We start from the raw sequence: 12,519 nt of genomic DNA on the forward strand, positions 1-12,519 counted from the left end.
TGACAGCCTAAATCCTGATACTGCAAACTCTGATGGATTAAACTCTGATGTCATTGAAACTGTGGTGACTACATCAAAAGAGGATACACCTGTGCAGGGAAACATACTGAAGATACAACCACATCTCAAGAAGCATCAGAACATACAACTGGCTCTTCAAGTTCTGATTCATCAAATTCTGATAAACCAAGTTCTGATAGTTCTGAAAACTTAAATACTGAAGGATCTAACTCATAGAGCATAGTTTCAGGGGGAGCATCAGAAGATGTTGATGAAGATGGCATGGATCATGGGGGAGCATCCAGTTCTATAAAAAACCTTCCATCTGCAAGGAAGTGGACTAAATCACATACACCTGATTTAATTATTGGAAATCCTGATGCAGGTGTCAGAACTAGAACAGCCACTTCAAATGAATGTCTTTATAATTCCTTTCTCTCTCAGACTGAACCAAAGAAAGTGGAAGAAGCTCTTTAAGATGCTGATTGGGTGCAAGCAATGCAGGAAGAGTTAAATGAATTTGAAAGAAACAAAGTCTGGACCCTAGTGCCAAGACCAAAGAACAGATCTGTTGTTGGTACAAAATGGGTATTCAGAAACAAAACTGATAGTGATGACATAATTATAAGGAATAAAGCAAGGTTGGTTGCAAAAGGATATTCTCAACATGAAGGAATTGATTACGATGAAACATTTGCACCAGTTGCTAGATTGGAAGCTATAAGGATATTTTTGGCTTATGCTGCTCACAAAAAGTTTACTGTCTTTCAAATGGATGTGAAAAGTGCTTTTCGCAATGGAGAATTGGAAGAGGAAGTATAAGTTGAACAACCTCCAGGCTTTGTAGATCCCAAATATCCAAATCATGTCTACAGGCTTGATAAAGCACTTTATGGCCTTAAGCAAGCTCCAAGAGCATGGTATGAGACTTTAGCTCAGTTTCTTCTGGAAAGTGGATTTAACAGAGGAACTATAGACAAAACACTGTTCTACCTCAACCATGGAAAGGACTTACTTTTGGTTCAGATATATGTTGATGATATCATCTTTGGTTCTACAAATGATAGACTTTGTAAAAAGTTTGCCAAACTGATGCAGTCAAGATATCAAATGAGTATGATGGGGGAACTCAGCTATTTTCTGGGCCTTCAAGTCAAGCATAATAAAGAAGGCACTTTTATTTGTCAAACCAAGTACACCAGAAACTTGCTGAAGAAATTTGGAATGCAAGATTGTTCAAGTGCATCCACTTCCATTGTCATTGCAACAAAATTGGATAAGGATACTGGTAAATCAGTAGATATTACTGATTACAGAGGTATGATTGGCTCTTTACTCTATCTAACTGCTAGTAGACCTGATATCATGTATGCTACCTGTCTTTGTGCAAGATTTCAAGCAGATCCAAGAGAACCTCACTTAACAGCTGTGAAAAGAATCTTCAAGTATCTTAAGGGAACAGCTGATCTGGGATTGTGGTATCCCAGAGAATCACATTTTAAACTAATAGGTTACTCAGATGCAGATTTTGCAGGTTGCAAAATTGACAGGAAAAGCACAAGTGGAAGCTGCCACTTTCTTGGAGGCAGATTGGTTTCTTGGTTTAGTAAGAAACAAAAGTCAATTTCCACATCAACTGCAGAAGCAGAGTACATTGCTGCAGGAAGCTGTTGTGCACAGATTCTTTGGATGAAGAATCAATTACTGGATTATGGGTTAACATATTTTAAAATCCCTATTTACTGTGATAATCAAAGTGCTATTACTATGATAGGTAATCCAGTTCAACACTCAATGACAAAGCACATCAGCATTAGGTATCACTTCATAAGGGAACATGTGGATGAAGGTATAGTGGAATTGCACTTTGTTCCAACAGATCAACAACTAGCAGATATCTTCACAAAACCACTGTGTGAAGCTACTTTTACAAGATTGGTAAATGAACTTGGAATGGTTTCAGGTTCTTTCTCTAAATCTGCTTAGCTTTTGTTCTGCCGCATCAGACTTTATGATCAGTATTTACAGATATCACTATCTTTGTGTATTCTGTGCTTAATTGAAAATTGCTTAAGTACTTATTGTTGTCTGATGTGAATTTCTAAACTCTGATAGTGATATGACTGTCTCTGTGACTATTCACTCCTATGAGCATAACTGTGCTAGATGCTGACCTAGTAGTCTTTAATATTCTAAAGATCCCATGTTTGAAGTAATTATTTATGTGGAAATCAATTGACACAAGCAAATTCTGATATTGAGCTTAGTAAGTTTACTTTGTCTATCTTATTACTAAGTCAAAAACTAGAATAATGCTTCTCATCTGTTAAGTTCTGATGTTAGTAAATCTAATGGATGTACTAAGTGATGATAAACCTCTCTTATTATAAAAAAGAAAAGAACAAGGAATAAAAATCAGGTACTCCTTTGAGATCTAGAGTAAAAATGTGGAAGGGACGACCCAAGTGCATTGCTGGTATTAAGTAATATGCATCAGAAAAGCAAATAATTATTTTTCTTGGTGACTTTTCACACTCTATGATTACTGGAGAAATACTCTGATAATAACATAAATTCTGATAAGCAGTCGTGACTCACTTACACTGAGAAGCCACTATAAAATGGAATTTCAAAAGATGCATAAAATAAGCACAAAACAGTTGAGGTGGACTCATGCATGAACTCATTCAATAGTAGGCTTCAGAATAATAACAGATTTAAGTAAAGTTCTTAGTTATGCCTTATTTCTAAGATGTACTGAAGTGAATCAGACTTTACTCTTTGTCTGATATTTAGCTCAATGCACACACTTACACTCCATATGAATGATGAAATTTACTGTGGTGATAGATGTTGTTTTAGATGAACAGTTTATGTGTCAGATTGCATAAATTCTGAGGAAAAGTTATGATGGAAGTTCTGATGATTAAGTTCTGAAGAACCGAAATCAGAATTTGTGTGAAGAATTACAGAAATAGGCATTCATTTTTCGAGTTAAGAAATCATGTTCTGATGACTGTTAAGTTCTGATATAAGTCTAAGTTCTGATATTAAATTCTGATTCTTTACTTGACTTATTTATGGTTAAAATCTGAAACAGTCCTATTTTACATCAGAATATGTTCGAGTGAGATATTAACAGTCACTACAATTAGGGTTAGTGGTACACGTCCATGCACAGTAATGTTTACTTGTTTCTTGTGCGCATTAAACCCTGTTTTACACTTCCAATGACTGTTTTCAGTCTAGGGAGACGAGGTAGAATTATTTCTACCTGTAAGCATTAAATTTTTCCTTGCATCTCCTGGCATTCTATTACCTATATAAACCAACACTTCATTCCATCCAGTACATCTCTCATTTACACTCAAACTCTCAAACTCATTTCTTTTTCACTCATCACAATCATGGTTAATTATAACTTAGCTCTGAACTATGATACTTTCTCTCTCACCATGTGCTGTCCAGAATGGCAGCATGAATGGCATGTTACTGCCATTCCTGATGAGATTTGGGACTCTGTTCCCCAAAAGGTTCTGACAGACCTCTTGTTCTTCTATATGGATTACCATCGCCATGTTGAGCGATTGAAAGAAGAACGGTTGGAAGCTCTTCGCCAGCAGGAGCGAATCATTCGTCTCGCTGTTCTTTTTGTTGAAAGTAGGAAGAAGAAATAGGACTTGTAGCTTAGGACAATCTTGTAATTTTGTGATGTAATTTAAATTTCTTGAATGTATTTTCTCAATATATTAATGAAATTTTATATTTTTACAAGATTTTGTCTCTGAGTCGTTTGATATTCTGATACATTTTTAAATCCTGATTTACCCATATTCTGATGACCGTTTTTATATCTGATACAAGTCAAGTTCTGATTCTAACATGGTAGTATCTGTTTACTTGATTTTTTTTTTGGTCATTCTCTCACTTATTGTATTTATACAGAATATTGGTCTCGCAGTAAAAATAATTTATTAAGTGGGAACAGTTTAAATTTTAAATTAAAACTGAACTACCTTAATTAATGGGATTACTTGGTAAGTGGAACGGTTTTTCCTTGAAAAACTGCATGTGATAAGTAATGATTACTGTTTTCCTGTGCCCATTAATTATTCTTTACTGCTGCATGTCTGACAGGTGTCCAACGATTACTTTTTCTACCGTGTATAAGTAAAAGAGAGAGATGATTGTAAAATCTTTTATTTACTTTAACACTTTATCTCTCTTTCTTTACTTCTATTCTCTCTCATCTCCTGACGTTTTTTTTCTTACAGACATTTTATCAAACACCTTACAGGCAATCTTATTTCTCACTTTTTCTCATGGCACCTAAGGATTTGATTATAGATGGAGCCAAGTTTGTACCCAACAACTATGCTACAATCTTAAACCATGATGAAGCTCCATCTGATTTGCACTTTGTGCAAGATCTTCTAGCACACAGTGAGATTGGGTATGCATTAACCCAGCCTCAAGTCATTTCCAGCCAACAAGTCCTAACGTTCTGGCGGACTGGGCATTTTGATAATGGTGGTGCTACTGGTACTCCAAGCATTATTTTCCAAGTAAATGATGTTGAGCATGTGGTAACTCCTGGAGCAGTTCGTAAAGCTCTACACTTACCAGAAGGTTGCATTTTCTCAACACCGGAGGAACTCGTTCTACAGCAGCTCATGGCCAATTTGGGGTATGAGAAGAGTTTGGCCAAGCTTGGATAGTTGAAAAGAGCACATATCAGAAAGGAATGGAGCTTTTTCTTCGACTGCATCACTAAAGTATTCGGCAATATGTGTTCCAACTTTGATGCCATTCCTATTATGAGTCAGCACATCGGGTATGCTATTATTCACCAAACTTATTTTGATTTTGCAAGTGCTGTGCTAGGCTTTATAGGGGATAGGATGATAGAGGATGAGAATGTAGTATACTTTGCTAGATTCTGTCAGCTTATATATACTTTTTGATGTGCTAATGAACCTCAACCAGCCAGTTCTTTATTTCCACCCTTTAAACTTGCAAAACGGGCGTTTAATGACTTGGTAAATGCTGACCTTAAGAAAAAGGTGGTTAGACCCTTACAGATACCTCAGTCTGTAAAACAGATCCTGGTAAATGCTGATCCTCACACTTACAGATCTGTTTACCCTGATATTCAACCCACCAGCACATCCCGGACACCACAATAACCATCAGAACATACCACATATACACCTCAACCTACTCAACCCTCTATCAGAACACATCTCAAACCTTCACAGATAACTCAACCTTCATCATTAGCACATACTGTGAAGCCTTCATCTTCCAAGCCCAAGAGGACAAAGACTATACCTCAGACACCACAGAAGAGAAGGAGCATTGTTCTGAGAGATGAGTCAGAAAGTGAGGAAACCTGTTGTTACAGAAGCTGAGAAGGTCCCTTCTCAGAAGGATACTGGAATTGGGGGATCTAAGATTCTCAAAAGGCTTAGAAGAATGTCTTATGCTGAAACTCTCAAGGAATCTCCATCTTCAAAGAAAAGAAAGAAACAGAGAGCTCACAGGCCAGTTTCAGATGATGAGGAAGCAACAGCTAAGGAAGGAGATCAGGAATCTCTGATCTCACAAGAGCCAGAATTTACTGAAGTTACTGCTACAGATAAAACATCTACACCACCAGTGTCTCCTGTACATGAACCAGTATCTACTGCAGACCCAGGAACAAGTGCTGAAATTGATATTCACAACCTGGTTGTGCCTGAGGTTCTCTACTTAGAAGCTCAAACAGCTCCAATTAATCTATCAACAACACCAATTACTGATGCTAATGAAACTCCAGAATTGTCTACAACACCTTCTTTGCATCTAGATGTTGATGATCAGATTATAGGTGAGCTTCAGACTATGGCTGTTGATACTACTGGTGATACTGCTATAAATAAAGATGCTACTACAGCTGGTCCATCAGGACATGCACCTCAACAAACTGTTAACAAAAGTGAGATAGTCAAGAAGTTTGTTACAAGGGAAGCACCAGTACCTTGGAGTGAAACTCCTAGAGGATAGGAGTGGACTAAGGAGTGGAACACAGCTACTTTTGTTCCTTCTCAATCGATTCTTGAGCACTTGGCAAAAGCTGATGAGATGCTTATTAATGATGATTTCAAGACACAGCTTCGAGTTACTGTATTGAGTACTAGACATCTTCAAGGTCTACATTCAACAACTCATGCAGAGGTGCATAAAATTCAGGAAGATTTGCTCAAGCAAGAAATGACTAAGAAAATTGATAAGAAAACTTTTTTCCAACCTACCTTTGACAGAGTTGCTTACATTGAGAAGACCCAAGAGAAGCAACAGTCTCAGATTGATGAAATTTTAAAAAATCAAGCTTCTCAGCAATCTCAACTCGATGAGATCTAATCCTCAGTGGAATTGCTTGTCTCTCTTCTTTTACCTGCTGATGCCGAAAAGGGGGAGAAAGTAGTTAAGTCCAAATGCAAAACTGTTAAGACACTGAAGGGGAAGGATGATGAAAAAGATGACCGGGGAAACTCTGGAATGGGTGGAGGTCATAGTCAAGGTAGAGGTCTCTCATCAAGAAGAGCTGAAGCTACAAGTCATAGAACAAGTTCTGATACTGGAAAAAGAATTACTTCTAATACTAGTAAAAGGATAAGTTTTGATGAACTTTTGGATCTTGATGAAGAAATTTCAAGACAGTTATTTCTGAAGGAAAATCCAGGAATGGACTTTGAGAGTCTATTGGAAGAAGAAGCTAGACTTAAGTCAGAAAACGTTAACTCTAAATCTGAAGCTTCTGTTGGTAAAAAGAAACTTCTAAAGGCCAAAGGCATTGTGATAAAAGAAAGGACAAATATTGAGGCAACCAAGGCCAAATCACAATTGCAGATAGATCGAAGGTCCAAGGGCAAAGAAAAAGTTGGTGAACCTATAAAGGTTTATGTGCCTCCTGTGGATGAAGAAATTTCTGTTTAAGATGCTGATCTTACTCTGACTTCAAGAAAGATTTCTAAGACAACCTCTGACATGGCTCAAGTTGTTCAGAGTCAAGATTTAGTTAGTTCTGATATTACAAAGAAGCAAGTAACCTCTGACATAGCTCAAGTTGACTTGATATCAGAAGATAAATCAAAGGAAACCTCTGACATTGCTCATGTTAAATCTTTAAAGTTACTCCTACCAGGATTCACCAAAGCCAAACAGACTCAACCTTTAAAGAATGCAGCAAGTGGTTTTGAAGCAAGAGTGGTTACTGGAAAGGAAGCAAGAGATAAATCTGGATTGGGTAGTGCTGATGAAATAAGAGTACAGAACACAATCAATGATCCAACTTCCTTAAGTGAACCAGGTGTTGGAGCAACTCCTGAAAGACTGAATCAACTAGAATCTGTACAGATGGTTTACCATACCTACTTGAAAGAACACATCTTGTTATACTTTATGACAGATGGTAGGGTTTACCACATAAGGGAAAATGCTATTCCACTGAAGTATTTTGAAGAACTGGAACATGTTTTATTTTTATTTCAAGTGAATGACAGTATAACATAAAGTGCTGCAAACTATTTGAAGACTCAAATTCAGAGACAGAAAAGGCTTTATTCTGTAAAGTCTGACAGCACATATCTTCCAAAGTATAGAGATCACAAGGGTGATATTGTTGAGATGAAGCCTATCTCTGCTAAGATTATAACTACCTTTCTGGGTTATAAGGCTGTAGAATTCAATCTTGAGTCTGACAAGGCATATTTAATCAGACTGGATCAAGACATAAGGAAAGCTAGAATAAATAATCTCAGGGCTGCTATCTTCTAAACTGGTGAAGATTTTGCAGAGCTTAAAGATGCTAAAAGGAGGATGATTGATGAACTCAGATATGCTGAGAGATGTTTGTTAAAGAACTATCTCAGAACAACTCCTGACATCAGAGAGATCAGAAAGTGAAGCTAAGTCAAGATCTACAACTACTCAAATTCTGATATGAATACAGACTAAAGTTGTTATCAGAAGTTAAAGTTGGTAAAGCTTTAAGGACTGTAAGCTGTAGTTATCTAGTCAAATTCTCATGCATTTGTACTTAATGTTTTTGACATCATCAAATATCTGTTAAACTTGTATATTATGCTAATTTACAAGTTGGGGGAGATTGTTAGATATATTTGATAATGTCATGACTAATATGATTTATGTTTAGTTTTCAGATCTTACTTAACATGACAAATCAGTACTTAACTGAAATCAGCACTTACACTGAAGTCAGAACTTAAGTCATCAATACTTAAGGTTCAAGAGATATTTATCAGAAGATAATATCAGGACTTAAAGGAAATGTTCAGATAAGGAAGGCGGCTGATTGAAGAAAGAGAAGATCGAGACAAATGTAAGAAGAGATATGCATGAAGAAGGAATTCTATGAAGAATAGAATACTTGGAAGAAAAGATATCTGATTGATATATTTTAGGAAGCAGAATTATATTCCATATCAATTAGCGATTATCTTGTAACTGTGTAGTATATAAACACAGACATAGGGTTTACACTGGACGTGTTATCATTATCAAGAATATTATTTATTATAACCCTAGCAGCTCTCATGATATTTTGTTCATCACTGAGAGATGACAGTTCCATATTGTAACAGAGTTTATTGCTTTGAATAAAGTCTGTTTTCTATTACTTGTGTTATTAGAATTTGATTTGATTGTGCTATACACTATATTCAACCCCCTTCTATAGTGTGTGTGACCTAACATTAGCTTTATTTATATCCTGATCCAGTCTGATGATATAGGCTTTATCAGACTCTAGATTGAATTCAAGTCCCTTAATACCAGAAAAAGTAGTGATGATTTTAGCAGTATTAGGCTTCATTTCAACAATATCTCCACTGTGAGATCTGTACTTAGGACGGTATGGGTTGTCAGACTTTACAGAGTAAAGCCTCTTCTGTCTTTGAATATTTGATTTTAAATAACCTGCAGCACCATCTATTGATCTATTTTTCACTTGAAGTAGAAATAGAACATGTTCCAGTTCTTCAAAATACTTCAATGGAGTAGCATTCTCCCTAATATGGAATACCCTCCCATATGTCATAAAGTATAACATGATATCTTCTTTCAAAACAGAGTGGTAAACCATTTGTACAGATTCAAGTTGATTCAATCTTTCAGGAGTTGCTCCTACTCCTGGTTCACTTAAGGAAGTTGGATCATTGGTAGTATTATTTATTCTCTTTTCTTTAGAACTACTCAATCCTGATTTATCTCTAGTTTCCTTTCCTTGAACAACTCTTGCTTCAAAACCACTTGATGTAGTCTTCAAAGGTTGAGTCTGTTGAGCTTTTGTGAATCCTGGTAGTAGCATCTTTGAAGGTTTAACATGAGCAATGTCAGAGGTTTCCTTTTCTTTATCTTCTGATATCAAGCCAACTTGAGCTATGTCAGAGGTTGCTTGCTTCACTGTAATATCAGATTTTACTAAGTCCTGATCTTGAACAACATGAGCTATGTCAGAGGTTGTTTGAATATCCTTTTTCTTCAAAATCAGACTAGTATCTTCATCATTAATTATTTCTTCATCCATGATTGAGATGTATACCTTTACAGGTTCATCAATTTTTGCTTTGCCCTTGGATCTTGGATCTACCTCCACTTGTGATTTGGCTTTGGTTGCCTCAGAATTTGTCTTCTCCTTATTCACAATACCCTTAGGCTTTGGAAGTTTCTTTTCAACAATAAAAGCTTTAGACTTGGATTTGGATTTGACATTTTCTGCTTTAAGTCTGGCTTCTTCTTTCTTTAGACTTTCAAAGTCCATTCTTGGATTTTCTTTGAGAAATATTCTTTTTGAAATTTCTCCATCCAGCTTCTGTAACTTAGGCTCTTGATAGTAAACTGTTGTTTCCATCCCCTTAAGCTTCAATATCAGCATAAACTTTTATGATTCTTGACTTTCACCCTATATAGGAACATCAGGCTTTGTCAGAACTTGTTTACCAGAACTTATTCTTCTATCAGCATCAGAGCTTGATCTCTGTGTAGAAGTTTCAGCTTTCCTAGATAAAGAACCTTGACCTTGACCATGACCTCTACCCTTTTCAGAGTTTCCCTGGTCATCATTTCCATCATCCTTACCCTTTAGTACTTGACTAGATTTGCATTTGGACTTAATCACTTTCTCCCCCTTTTTGGCATCAGCAGGTAGAAGAAGAGAGACAAGCAATTCCACTGAGGATTGGATCTCATTGAGTTGAGTTTGCTGAAAAGCTTGATTCTTTAGAATTTCAGAAATTTGATCTTGTTTCTTCTCCTGAGTCTTTTCAATATACCAAATTCGGTCAAAGGCTGGCTTGAAAAATATGTTATTTTCCAATTTTACATTCATATCTTGCTGGATCAGTGATTCTTGAATTTTGTTCACCTTGTCATGAGTTATTGAGTGTTGACCTTGAAGGTGTCTGGTACTCAATGCAGTAACTCTAAGCTGTGCCTTGAAATCATCATTTATCAGCATTTCATCAGCATTGGCCAGGTGCTCAACAATAATTTTTTCAGTAGAAACAAAATTAACTTTGTTCCACTCCTTAGTCCACTCCTTTCCTCTAGGAGTTTCACTCCAAGGTACTGGTGCATCCTCTCTAACAAACTTCTTGATTAGATCATCTTTGCATGGAGCTTGTTAAGGTGCATGTCCAGATGGACCAACTGCATCAACATCTACATTTATAGCAACTTCACCAGTAATTTCAGCATTGTCAGTATCAGAACTTACAGAGCCTGCAGTATCAGCATCCTCTGATAGAATGACAGTATGTGAGGCTATAGACGTTTCAACATCATCCTCTAAATTCTGATCTGCAACTAAGTTCTGATCAACATCTAAATTTTGATGCCCATCTACTATCTGATCTTTATCATCTAGATTCAGAACTGGTGTTGTTGGAATATCTGCATTGAAATCAGCATCTAGAAGTGGTGTTGTTGGTGGAGTAACTTGAGTGGGTGGAGCTTCCAAGTACAGAACATCAGGTACAACCAAGTTGTGAATATCTATTTCATCACTTGTACCTGGATCTTCAGCATGTACTGGATCATTAATAGGAGACACAGGAGGTGTGGGCACTTGCTCTGGAATATCCTCTTATTCTTGAATAGGAGACTTGTGAGCTGATTCAGCAGTGAGAAGTAATTCAATTACGATCGGTTCTGTTGGGATCAGAGATTCCTGACCCCCTTCCTTAGCTGCTGCTTCTAAGATTTCTTTAGAGTGTGATGATTCACTTACAGCCCTCCTGGCTCTTTGCTTTTTAAGTCTCTTTGCTGAAGTAGAGACTTTGGGAGCTTCATCATCAGAATTTAGCTTTCCAAGCTTTTTGAGGGGCCTAGAACTCCCAGTTTCAGTATCTTTCTGAGAAGAGATCTTCTCAGCTTCTACAACAACAGATCTGATATTGGAACCTGTTCCTCATTATCTGACTCATCTCTCAGAACTATCCTCCTTCTTTTCTGCTGTAATACCCTCCAAATCCGGGGTATAGATTTGGGGCATTACTAATAATAACTACTCACTAATCTCGCACAAGCGGAATATAATTGAAATAGTTACCCCGAACTACTACTACTCAGGATCTTTTAAGGTTAAGATTTGAAAACAAGAACCACATACTAACTTTATTATAAACCAAATAAAAACAATCCGTCTCAAGAACTCTCTTTATTACAAAACTTTATTCTATCTACATGCTCACCACACAACTTTTATTCAAACCATAATAGTACTTATCCTGTTACACCTGATCTGATAACTCAAAGCTCTCTTCAGGAATAGGGATGAACACCCTTGGTATAAGAGGGTCCCGCTACTTGACTCGCTTCTTGACTACGCGGGTTCTGATGGGTTTCATTCTCTACCTTAACTGTAAGACAATAGGAATAACAATAAAAGAGGATGAGCCAAAATTGCTCAACAAGCCTGCAACAATATAGATAGTATAAAGAGAGAGAAATAAGTGAACCAATAAGCTGCTGGTTTGATCAACCATCTGAGTCTGTATAGACTAATAATTTGCCAATACTGGCGAGTGCCAAATGAACAAGACTGGAAACAAGAACCAACATATGCACTATAACCCGCTGATCAGTCAGGATACAGTGCGAATCTATACCCAACTGTATAGATCCAATCAACATAAGGAGTACTCAGGCAGCTATGGCCGATTAATTAAAGGTCTGAGTAAAACCCAGCCTGTATCGTAACCATCCAGTCCGAAGTTTAGCATCCGGAATAATCGGAATGCTTTTGATGTATCCCAACATCAGGATATATCATAATATATATAACAAGGGTAAAAATATTGGAATATGAATAGAGGATTCAATAAATTGGGAGAAATCAAGAATCGAAATGAAATAGAAACAAGAATCAATAGATATGTATCAGTGCATATGAACAAGAATTATCAAAGTGTAATTGATATATAAAATGGAATATAATTCACTATTCTGAATTTAGAA

Source organism: Apium graveolens, chromosome 4 (assembly GCF_009905375.1).
Source record: "Apium graveolens cultivar Ventura chromosome 4, ASM990537v1, whole genome shotgun sequence".
In the NCBI taxonomy this organism is placed as follows: domain Eukaryota; kingdom Viridiplantae; phylum Streptophyta; class Magnoliopsida; order Apiales; family Apiaceae; genus Apium; species Apium graveolens.